This window comes from Syngnathus scovelli, chromosome 20, assembly GCF_024217435.2.
Source record: "Syngnathus scovelli strain Florida chromosome 20, RoL_Ssco_1.2, whole genome shotgun sequence".
Lineage (NCBI taxonomy): Eukaryota > Metazoa > Chordata > Actinopteri > Syngnathiformes > Syngnathidae > Syngnathus > Syngnathus scovelli.
The window spans coordinates 35,001-45,000 of record NC_090866.1 but is presented as its reverse complement, the minus strand read 5'-3'; the positions used below and the strand labels follow the sequence as shown (position 1 = coordinate 45,000).

The window sequence follows — 10,000 nt, the reverse complement described above, 5'->3', positions numbered from 1 at the left end:
TAAAAGAACCCAACACAACACTTCCATGAAGTAATTGTACTAAGTTCATTTTGTTTTTCCTTATTTAATCACTTCACTGGTTTCTTTTATATCAAACAAATTGTTTTAGGTTATTCACCTGACATGTTGATCCATCAGCTGATAAAGACGCGTCACCATCACATCTGTGACACTCTGATGAAGGCGGAAGAAACCGCCGAAACATGTCAGGTGAATAACCTAAAACAATTTGTTTGATATAAAAGAAACCAGTGAAGTGACTTCCATGAAGTGTTTTTAAACTTTTCAAGGCATTTATTTTGATTCAGCAAAATGCAGGTCGCAACGGCAAATTCGTGCTACCGCATAAAAAGCTGTCAATAACTTTTCATGATAGCCATGTTTCCAGAAAACACCAAAAGCCTTGGAAGAAAGCCTGTTTCGGCCCTGGTTGTAAAAAAAACAAAAAAAAAACAAAAGGGAAGGGTGACCGTCCGGGAATACCAGGTGCTGAAAGCCTTTTTTTTTTTTTTTTTCCCACGTCAATTGTGAAAGGAAACTTTTACCACAGCCATCAAGTCCCGCCGCTGCTTGGCATGGTTTCAGGGGCGATTGTGTCTATAAAATGAAAAATTCTGAGCGGTTTCACGGCTTACGGCAATACTACCCTGAGAGCGCCCGCTCTCGTCCGATCTCGGAGGCTAAGCAGGGTCGGGCCTGGTTAGTACTTGGATGGGAGACCGCCTGGGAATACCAGTTACCGTAAGCTTTTTTTTTTTTTTTTTTTTCTTATGTGCACTTCAATCGTTTAAGCCAAGAACTTTTTACAGCACCCATCACGAATGGCATTCGGAAACTGCAAGCCTAGTTTGAACTCCGACACTGAAACTACAACACGAGTTTAAAACCTACATTGTGTGGCGACAGCCATAGCATTGCAGTTCACGTTTTTACCGCTAGAGGACAGACTATGTACAGTGAATAAAGAGCATGGCTCCCTGTGAACTCAAAGCAGCAGTCTTTACTTGTAAAAGAACCCAGCACAACACATTGCGCTTCCATGTAGTGTTTTTACCTTTTTCATGACATTTATTTTGATACAGCCAAATGCAGGTTTTGTGCACTTCACTTTTCCGTTGGGCATTCGCGTAGAACCCTATTCCAGTTACGGCCAGATTCTTTTAGACTAGTGGTCCCCAACCTTTCTTGCGCCACGGACCGGCTACGCGTCAGAAATATTTTTGCGGACCTGCCTTTATATATATAAATAAACAATAAATCAATATAAATAAATACTACATTTATAATAAGTATATATACCGTTTTTGCCGGTGTATTGGTCGACCTTTTTCGATCCAAAATCGACCGAAAAAAATCGACCTCGACTTATACACCGAGTCATAAAATTTAACTTCGTATTCATCGCTTCAAATGTGATGGTAACCAAGGCCGTTTCTCATGCATCTCATTGTGCGTTGCACTTAGAAAATTTGAACCGGGCGGCGTGCGCGAGTGCGCGGCCCGCTGGAAGTCGAATGAGGCGCCGCGACCACCTCCGCGGTGCTTATAAACAGCCGATCCGCTCGGCGGGGGCTATTTTCGGCCACTTGGCTCGTGCGCACGGCCTCCCGGATGTGCCGGGCGGGTGCGCGAGCTCGCCGGCCGCTGGAAGTCGAATGAGGCGCCGCGACCACCTCCGCGGTGCTTATAAACAGCCGATCCGCTCGGCGGGGGCTATTTTCGGCCACTTGGCTCGTGCGCACGGCCTCCCGGATGTGCCGGGCGGGTGCGCGAGCTCGCCGGCCGCTGGAAGTCGAATGAGGCGCCGCGACCACCTCCGCGGTGCTTATAAACAGCCGATCCGCTCGGCGGGGGCTATTTTCGGCCACTTGGCTCGTGCGCACGGCCTCCCGGATGTGCCGGGCGGGTGCGCGAGCTCGCCGGCCGCTGGAAGTCGAATGAGGCGCCGCGACCACCTCCGCGGTGCTTATAAACAGCCGATCCGCTCGGCGGGGGCTATTTTCGGCCACTTGGCTCGTGCGCACGGCCTCCCGGATGTGCCGGGCGGGTGCGCGAGCTCGCCGGCCGCTGGAAGTCGAATGAGGCGCCGCGGCCACCTCCGCGGTGCTTATAAACAGCCGATCCGCTCGGCGGGGGCTATTTTCGGCCACTTGGCTCGTGCGCACGGCCTCCCGGATGTGCCGGGCGGGTGCGCAGGCTCGCCGGCCGCTGGAAGTCGAATGAGGCGCCGCGACCACCTCCGCGGTGCTTATAAACAGCCGATCCGCTCGGCGGGGGCTATTTTCGGCCACTTGGCTCGTGCGCACGGCCTCCCGGATGTGCCGGGCGGGTGCGCGAGCTCGCCGGCCGCTGGAAGTCGAATGAGGCGCCGCGACCACCCCCGCGGTGCTTATAAACAGCCGATCCGCTCGGCGGGGGCTATTTTCGGCCACTTGGCTCGTGCGCACGGCCTCCCGGATGTGCCAGGCGGGTGCGCGGGCTCGCCGGCCGCTGGAAGTCGAATGAGGCGCCGCGACCACCTCCGCGGTGCTTATAAACAGCCGATCCGCTCGGCGGGGGCTATTTTCGGCCACTTGGCTCGTGCGCACGGCCTCCCGGATGTGCCGGGCGGGTGCGCGAGCTCGCCGGCCGCTTGAAGTCGAATGAGGCGCCGCGACCACCTCCGCGGTGCTTATAAACAGCCGATCCGCTCGGCGGGGGCTATTTTCGGCCACTTGGCTCGTGCGCACGGCCTCCCGGATGTGCCGGGCGGGTGCGCGAGCTCGCTGGCCGCTGGAAGTCGAATGAGGCGCCGCGACCACCTCCGCGGTGCTTATAAACAGCCGATCCGCTCGGCATGGACTATTTTCGGCCACTTGGCTCGTGCACACGGCCTCCCGGATGTGCCGGGCGGGTGCGCGAGCTCGCCGGCCGCTTGAAGTCGAATGAGGCGCCGCGACCACCTCCGCGGTGCTTATAAACAGCCGATCCGCTCGGCGGGGGCTATTTTCGGCCATTTGGCTCGTGCGCACGGCCTCCCGGATGTGCCGGGCGGGTGCGCGAGCTCGCCGGCCGCTGGAAGTCGAATGAGGCGCCGCGACCACCTCCGCGGTGCTTATAAACTGCCGATCCGCTCGGCGGGGGCTATTTTCGGCCACTTGGCTCGTGCGCACGGCCTCCTGGATGTGCCGGGCGGGTGCGCGAGCTCGCCGGCCGCTGGAAGTCGAATGAGGCGCCGCGACCACCTCCGCGGTGCTTATAAACAGCCGATCCGCTCGGCGGGGGCTATTTTCGGCCACTTGGCTCGTGCGCACGGCCTCCCGGATGTGCCGGGCGGGTGCGCGAGCTCGCCGGCCGCTGGAAGTCGAATGAGGCGCCGCGACCACCTCCGCGGTGCTTACAAACAGCCGATCCGCTCGGCGGGGGCTATTTTCGTCCACTTGGCTCGTGCGCACGGCCTCCCGGATATGCCGGGCGGGTGCGCGAGCTCGCCGGCCGCTGGAAGTCGAATGAGGCGCCGCGACCACCTCCGCGGTGCTTATAAACAGCCGATCCGCTCGGCGGGGGCTATTTTCGGCCACTTGGCTCGTGCGCACGGCCTCCCGGATGTGCCGGGCGGGTGCGCGAGCTCGCCGGCCGCTGGAAGTCGAATGAGGCGCCGCGGCCACCTCCGCGGTGCTTATAAACAGCCGATCCGCTCGGCGGGGGCTATTTTCGGCCACTTGGCTCGTGCGCACGGCCTCCCGGATGTGCCGGGCGGGTGCGCAGGCTCGCCGGCCGCTGGAAGTCGAATGAGGCGCCGCGACCACCTCCGCGGTGCTTATAAACAGCCGATCCGCTCGGCGGGGGCTATTTTCGGCCACTTGGCTCGTGCGCACGGCCTCCCGGATGTGCCGGGCGGGTGCGCGAGCTCGCCGGCCGCTGGAAGTCGAATGAGGCGCCGCGACCACCCCCGCGGTGCTTATAAACAGCCGATCCGCTCGGCGGGGGCTATTTTCGGCCACTTGGCTCGTGCGCACGGCCTCCCGGATGTGCCAGGCGGGTGCGCGGGCTCGCCGGCCGCTGGAAGTCGAATGAGGCGCCGCGACCACCTCCGCGGTGCTTATAAACAGCCGATCCGCTCGGCGGGGGCTATTTTCGGCCACTTGGCTCGTGCGCACGGCCTCCCGGATGTGCCGGGCGGGTGCGCGAGCTCGCCGGCCGCTTGAAGTCGAATGAGGCGCCGCGACCACCTCCGCGGTGCTTATAAACAGCCGATCCGCTCGGCGGGGGCTATTTTCGGCCACTTGGCTCGTGCGCACGGCCTCCCGGATGTGCCGGGCGGGTGCGCGAGCTCGCTGGCCGCTGGAAGTCGAATGAGGCGCCGCGACCACCTCCGCGGTGCTTATAAACAGCCGATCCGCTCGGCATGGACTATTTTCGGCCACTTGGCTCGTGCACACGGCCTCCCGGATGTGCCGGGCGGGTGCGCGAGCTCGCCGGCCGCTTGAAGTCGAATGAGGCGCCGCGACCACCTCCGCGGTGCTTATAAACAGCCGATCCGCTCGGCGGGGGCTATTTTCGGCCATTTGGCTCGTGCGCACGGCCTCCCGGATGTGCCGGGCGGGTGCGCGAGCTCGCCGGCCGCTGGAAGTCGAATGAGGCGCCGCGACCACCTCCGCGGTGCTTATAAACAGCCGATCCGCTCGGCGGGGGCTATTTTCGGCCACTTGGCTCGTGCGCACGGCCTCCCGGATGTGCCGGGCGGGTGCGCGGGCTCGCCGGCCGCTGGAAGTCGAATGAGGCGCCGCGACCACCTCCGCGGTGCTTATAAACAGCCGATCCGCTCGGCGGGGCTATTTTCGGCCACTTGGCTCGTGCGCACGGCCTCCCGGATGTGCCGGGCGGGTGCGCGAGCTCGCCGGCCGCTGGAAGTCGAATGAGGCGCCGCGACCACCTCCGCGGTGCTTATAAACAGCCGATCCGCTCGGCGGGGGCTATTTTCGGCCACTTGGCTCGTGCGCACGGCCTCCCGGATGTGCCGGGCGGGTGCGCGAGCTCGCCGGCGGCTGGAAGTCCAATGAGGCGCCGCGATCTCCTCCGCGGTGCTTATAAAGTGCCGATCCGCTCGGCTTGGAGCTATTTCCGGCCTCCCGTTGGTGCCGGGCGGCGTGCGCGAGCTCGCCGGCCGCGATCCCCTCCGCGGTGCTTATAAACAGCAGCATGCGCACGGCCTCCCAGAATTTGAACACATTTCGTCAATAAATTTCGCATATTGAATTTTGAAGTTTAATATAATGCAACAATTGAGCTCGACTTATACAAAGGATATATCATAAAATCGTAAATTTCCGTCGAATTTTAGGGGGTCGACTTATACACCGAGTCGACCTGTACACCGGCAAATACGGTAAATACGATTAAATAAAATGATACGACTGGCATAAAAACAAATATAAACCACATAAAAATAAAAGTCACCATTACGTTGAATTATTGGGAGCACCGAGCTTGTTTCTCAGAAACGAGCCGGTCCCATCCAGGCGTAATCGGAGACAATGAAACCCGAAGTGGTTAAGGTTTGTCTTTTAATGCAGGATGCTTGGTCTCCATGTGCCGAAGCAGTTTTGAAGGCTTCATTGGCTCGCTCGCTAGTTTCAGGGGCGATTGTGTCTATAAATTGCAAAATGTTGGGTCACCTCACGGCTTACGGCCATACTACCCTGAGAACGCCCGATCTCGTCCGATCTCGGAAGCTAAGCAGGGTCGGGCCTGGTTAGTACTTGGATGGGAGACTGCCTGGGAATACCAGGTGCTGTAAGCTTTTTCTTTTTCTTATGCGCACTTCAATCGTTTAAGAAGCTATTTTTTACAACACCCATCACGAATGGCATCCGGAAACAGCAAGCCTAATTTAAACTCCGACATTGAAACTATAACACGAGTTTGAAAGCTATATTATGTGGTGACATCCACAGCATTGTAGTTAAATTTTTTACCGCTAGAGAGCAGACTATGTACAGTGAGCATGGCTCCCTGTGAACTCAAAGCAGCAGGCTTGACTTGTAAAAGAACCCAACACAACACTTCCATGAAGTAATTGTACTAAGTTCATTTTGTTTTTCCTTATTTAATCACTTCACTGGTTTCTTTTATATCAAACAAATTGTTTTAGGTTATTCACCTGACATGTTGATCCATCAGCTGATAAAGACGCGTCACCATCACATCTGTGACACTCTGATGAAGGCGGAAGAAACCGCCGAAACATGTCAGGTGAATAACCTAAAACAATTTGTTTGATATAAAAGAAACCAGTGAAGTGACTTCCATGAAGTGTTTTTAAACTTTTCAAGGCATTTATTTTGATTCAGCAAAATGCAGGTCGCAACGGCAAATTCGTGCTACCGCATAAAAAGCTGTCAATAACTTTTCATGATAGCCATGTTTCCAGAAAACACCAAAAGCCTTGGAAGAAAGCCTGTTTCGGCCCTGGTTGTAAAAAAAACAAAAAAAAAAACAAAAGGGAAGGGTGACCGTCCGGGAATACCAGGTGCTGAAAGCCTTTTTTTTTTTTTTTTTCCCACGTCAATTGTGAAAGGAAACTTTTACCACAGCCATCAAGTCCCGCCGCTGCTTGGCATGGTTTCAGGGGCGATTGTGTCTATAAAATGAAAAATTCTGAGCGGTTTCACGGCTTACGGCAATACTACCCTGAGAGCGCCCGCTCTCGTCCGATCTCGGAGGCTAAGCAGGGTCGGGCCTGGTTAGTACTTGGATGGGAGACCGCCTGGGAATACCAGTTACCGTAAGCTTTTTTTTTTTTTTCTTATGTGCACTTCAATCGTTTAAGCCAAGAACTTTTTACAGCACCCATCACGAATGGCATTCGGAAACTGCAAGCCTAGTTTGAACTCCGACACTGAAACTACAACACGAGTTTAAAACCTACATTGTGTGGCGACAGCCATAGCATTGCAGTTCACGTTTTTACCGCTAGAGGACAGACTATGTACAGTGAATAAAGAGCATGGCTCCCTGTGAACTCAAAGCAGCAGTCTTTACTTGTAAAAGAACCCAGCACAACACATTGCGCTTCCATGTAGTGTTTTTACCTTTTTCATGACATTTATTTTGATACAGCCAAATGCAGGTTTTGTGCACTTCACTTTTCCGTTGGGCATTCGCGTAGAACCCTATTCCAGTTACGGCCAGATTCTTTTAGACTAGTGGTCCCCAACCTTTCTTGCGCCACGGACCGGCTACGCGTCAGAAATATTTTTGCGGACCTGCCTTTATATATATAAATAAACAATAAATCAATATAAATAAATACTACATTTATAATAAGTATATATACCGTTTTTGCCGGTGTATTGGTCGACCTTTTTCGATCCAAAATCGACCGAAAAAAATCGACCTCGACTTATACACCGAGTCATAAAATTTAACTTCGTATTCATCGCTTCAAATGTGATGGTAACCAAGGCCGTTTCTCATGCATCTCATTGTGCGTTGCACTTAGAAAATTTGAACCGGGCGGCGTGCGCGAGTGCGCGGCCCGCTGGAAGTCGAATGAGGCGCCGCGACCACCTCCGCGGTGCTTATAAACAGCCGATCCGCTCGGCGGGGGCTATTTTCGGCCACTTGGCTCGTGCGCACGGCCTCCCGGATGTGCCGGGCGGGTGCGCGAGCTCGCCGGCCGCTGGAAGTCGAATGAGGCGCCGCGACCACCTCCGCGGTGCTTATAAACAGCCGATCCGCTCGGCGGGGGCTATTTTCGGCCACTTGGCTCGTGCGCACGGCCTCCCGGATGTGCCGGGCGGGTGCGCGAGCTCGCCGGCCGCTGGAAGTCGAATGAGGCGCCGCGACCACCTCCGCGGTGCTTATAAACAGCCGATCCGCTCGGCGGGGGCTATTTTCGGCCACTTGGCTCGTGCGCACGGCCTCCCGGATGTGCCGGGCGGGTGCGCGAGCTCGCCGGCCGCTGGAAGTCGAATGAGGCGCCGCGACCACCTCCGCGGTGCTTATAAACAGCCGATCCGCTCGGCGGGGGCTATTTTCGGCCACTTGGCTCGTGCGCACGGCCTCCCGGATGTGCCGGGCGGGTGCACGAGCTCGCCGGCCGCTGGAAGTCGAATGAGGCGCCGCGACCACCTCCGCGGTGCTTATAAACAGCCGATCCGCTCGGCGGGGGCTATTTTCGGCCACTTGGCTCGTGCGCACGGCCTCCCGGATGTGCCGGGCGGGTGCGCGAGCTCGCCGGCCGCTGGAAGTCGAATGAGGCGCCGCGACCACCTCCGCGGTGCTTATAAACAGCCGATCCGCTCGGCGGGGGCTATTTTCGGCCACTTGGCTCGTGCGCACGGCCTCCCGGATGTGCCGGGCGGGTGCGCGAGCTCGCCGGCCGCTGGAAGTCGAATGAGGCGCCGCGACCACCTCCGCGGTGCTTATAAACAGCCGATCCGCTCGGCGGGGGCTATTTTCGGCCACTTGGCTCGTGCGCACGGCCTCCCGGATGTGCCGGGCGGGTGCGCGAGCTCGCCGGCCGCTGGAAGTCGAATGAGGCGCCGCGACCACCTCCGCGGTGCTTATAAACAGCCGATCCGCTCGGCGGGGGCTATTTTCGGCCACTTGGCTCGTGCGCACGGCCTCCCGGATGTGCCGGGCGGGTGCGCGAGCTCGCCGGCCGCTGGAAGTCGAATGAGGCGCCGCGACCACCTCCGCGGTGCTTATAAACAGCCGATCCGCTCGGCGGGGGCTATTTTCGGCCACTTGGCTCGTGCGCACGGCCTCCCGGATGTGCCGGGCGGGTGCACGAGCTCGCCGGCCGCTGGAAGTCGAATGAGGCGCCGCGACCACCTCCGCGGTGCTTATAAACAGCCGATCCGCTCGGCGGGGGCTATTTTCGGCCACTTGGCTCGTGCGCACGGCCTCCCGGATGTGCCGGGCGGGTGCGCGAGCTCGCCGGCCGCTGGAAGTCGAATGAGGCGCCGCGACCACCTCCGCGGTGCTTATAAACAGCCGATCCGCTCGGCGGGGGCTATTTTCGGCCACTTGGCTCGTGCGCACGGCCTCCCGGATGTGCCGGGCGGGTGCGCGAGCTCGCCGGCCGCTGGAAGTCGAATGAGGCGCCGCGACCACCTCCGCGGTGCTTATAAACAGCCGATCCGCTCGGCGGGGGCTATTTTCGGCCACTTGGCTCGTGCGCACGGCCTCCCGGATGTGCCGGGCGGGTGCGCGAGCTCGCCGGCCCCTGGAAGTCGAATGAGGCGCCGCGACCACCTCCGCGGTGCTTATAAACAGCCGATCCGCTCGGCGGGGGCTATTTTCGGCCACTTGGCTCGTGCGCACGGCCTCCCGGATGTGCCGGGCGGGTGCGCGAGCTCGCCGGCCGCTGGAAGTCGAATGAGGCGCCGCGACCACCTCCGCGGTGCTTACAAACAGCCGATCCGCTCGGCGGGGGCTATTTTCGTCCACTTGGCTCGTGCGCACGGCCTCCCGGATGTGCCGGGCGGGTGCGCGAGCTCGCCGGCCGCTGGAAGTCGAATGAGGCGCCGCGACCACATCCGCGGTGCTTATAAACAGCCGATCCGCTCGGCGGGGGCTATTTTCGGCCACTTGGCTCGTGCGCACGGCCTCCCGGATGTGCCGGGCGGGTGCGCGAGCTCGCCGGCCGCTTGAAGTCGAATGAGGCGCCGCGACCACCTCCGCGGTGCTTATAAACAGCCAATCCGCTCGGCGGGGGCTATTTTCGGCCACTTGGCTCGTGCGCACGGCCTCCCGGATGTGCCGGGCGGGTGCGCGAGCTCGCCGGCCGCTGGAAGTCGAATGAGGCGCCGCGACCACCTCCGCGGTGCTTATAAACTGCCGATCCGCTCGGCGGGGGCTATTTTCGGCCACTTGGCTCGTGCGCACGGCCTCCCGGATGTGCCGGGCGGGTGCGCGAGCTCGCCGGCCGCTGGAAGTCGAATGAGGCGCCGCGACCACCTCCGCGGTGCTTATAAACAGCCGATCCGCTCGGCGGGGGCTATTTTCGGCC

The 10,000-nt window shown here is 59.0% G+C and overlaps 1 non-coding gene and 2 pseudogenes across 1 annotated transcript; all 3 read left to right on the top strand.

The window, feature by feature from the left end:
* The first annotated feature begins 629 nt into the window (after positions 1 to 629).
* Positions 630 to 748, top strand: LOC125990760 (5S ribosomal RNA; annotated as a pseudogene).
* A 4,915-nt stretch (positions 749 to 5,663) lies between these two features.
* LOC125990731 (5S ribosomal RNA) lies at positions 5,664 to 5,782 on the top strand. The gene has a single exon (XR_007489060.1). It is a non-coding gene; the product is annotated as a 5S ribosomal RNA (ribosomal RNA).
* An 872-nt stretch (positions 5,783 to 6,654) lies between these two features.
* Positions 6,655 to 6,773, top strand: LOC125990759 (5S ribosomal RNA; annotated as a pseudogene).
* The last annotated feature ends 3,227 nt before the right edge of the window (positions 6,774 to 10,000 follow it).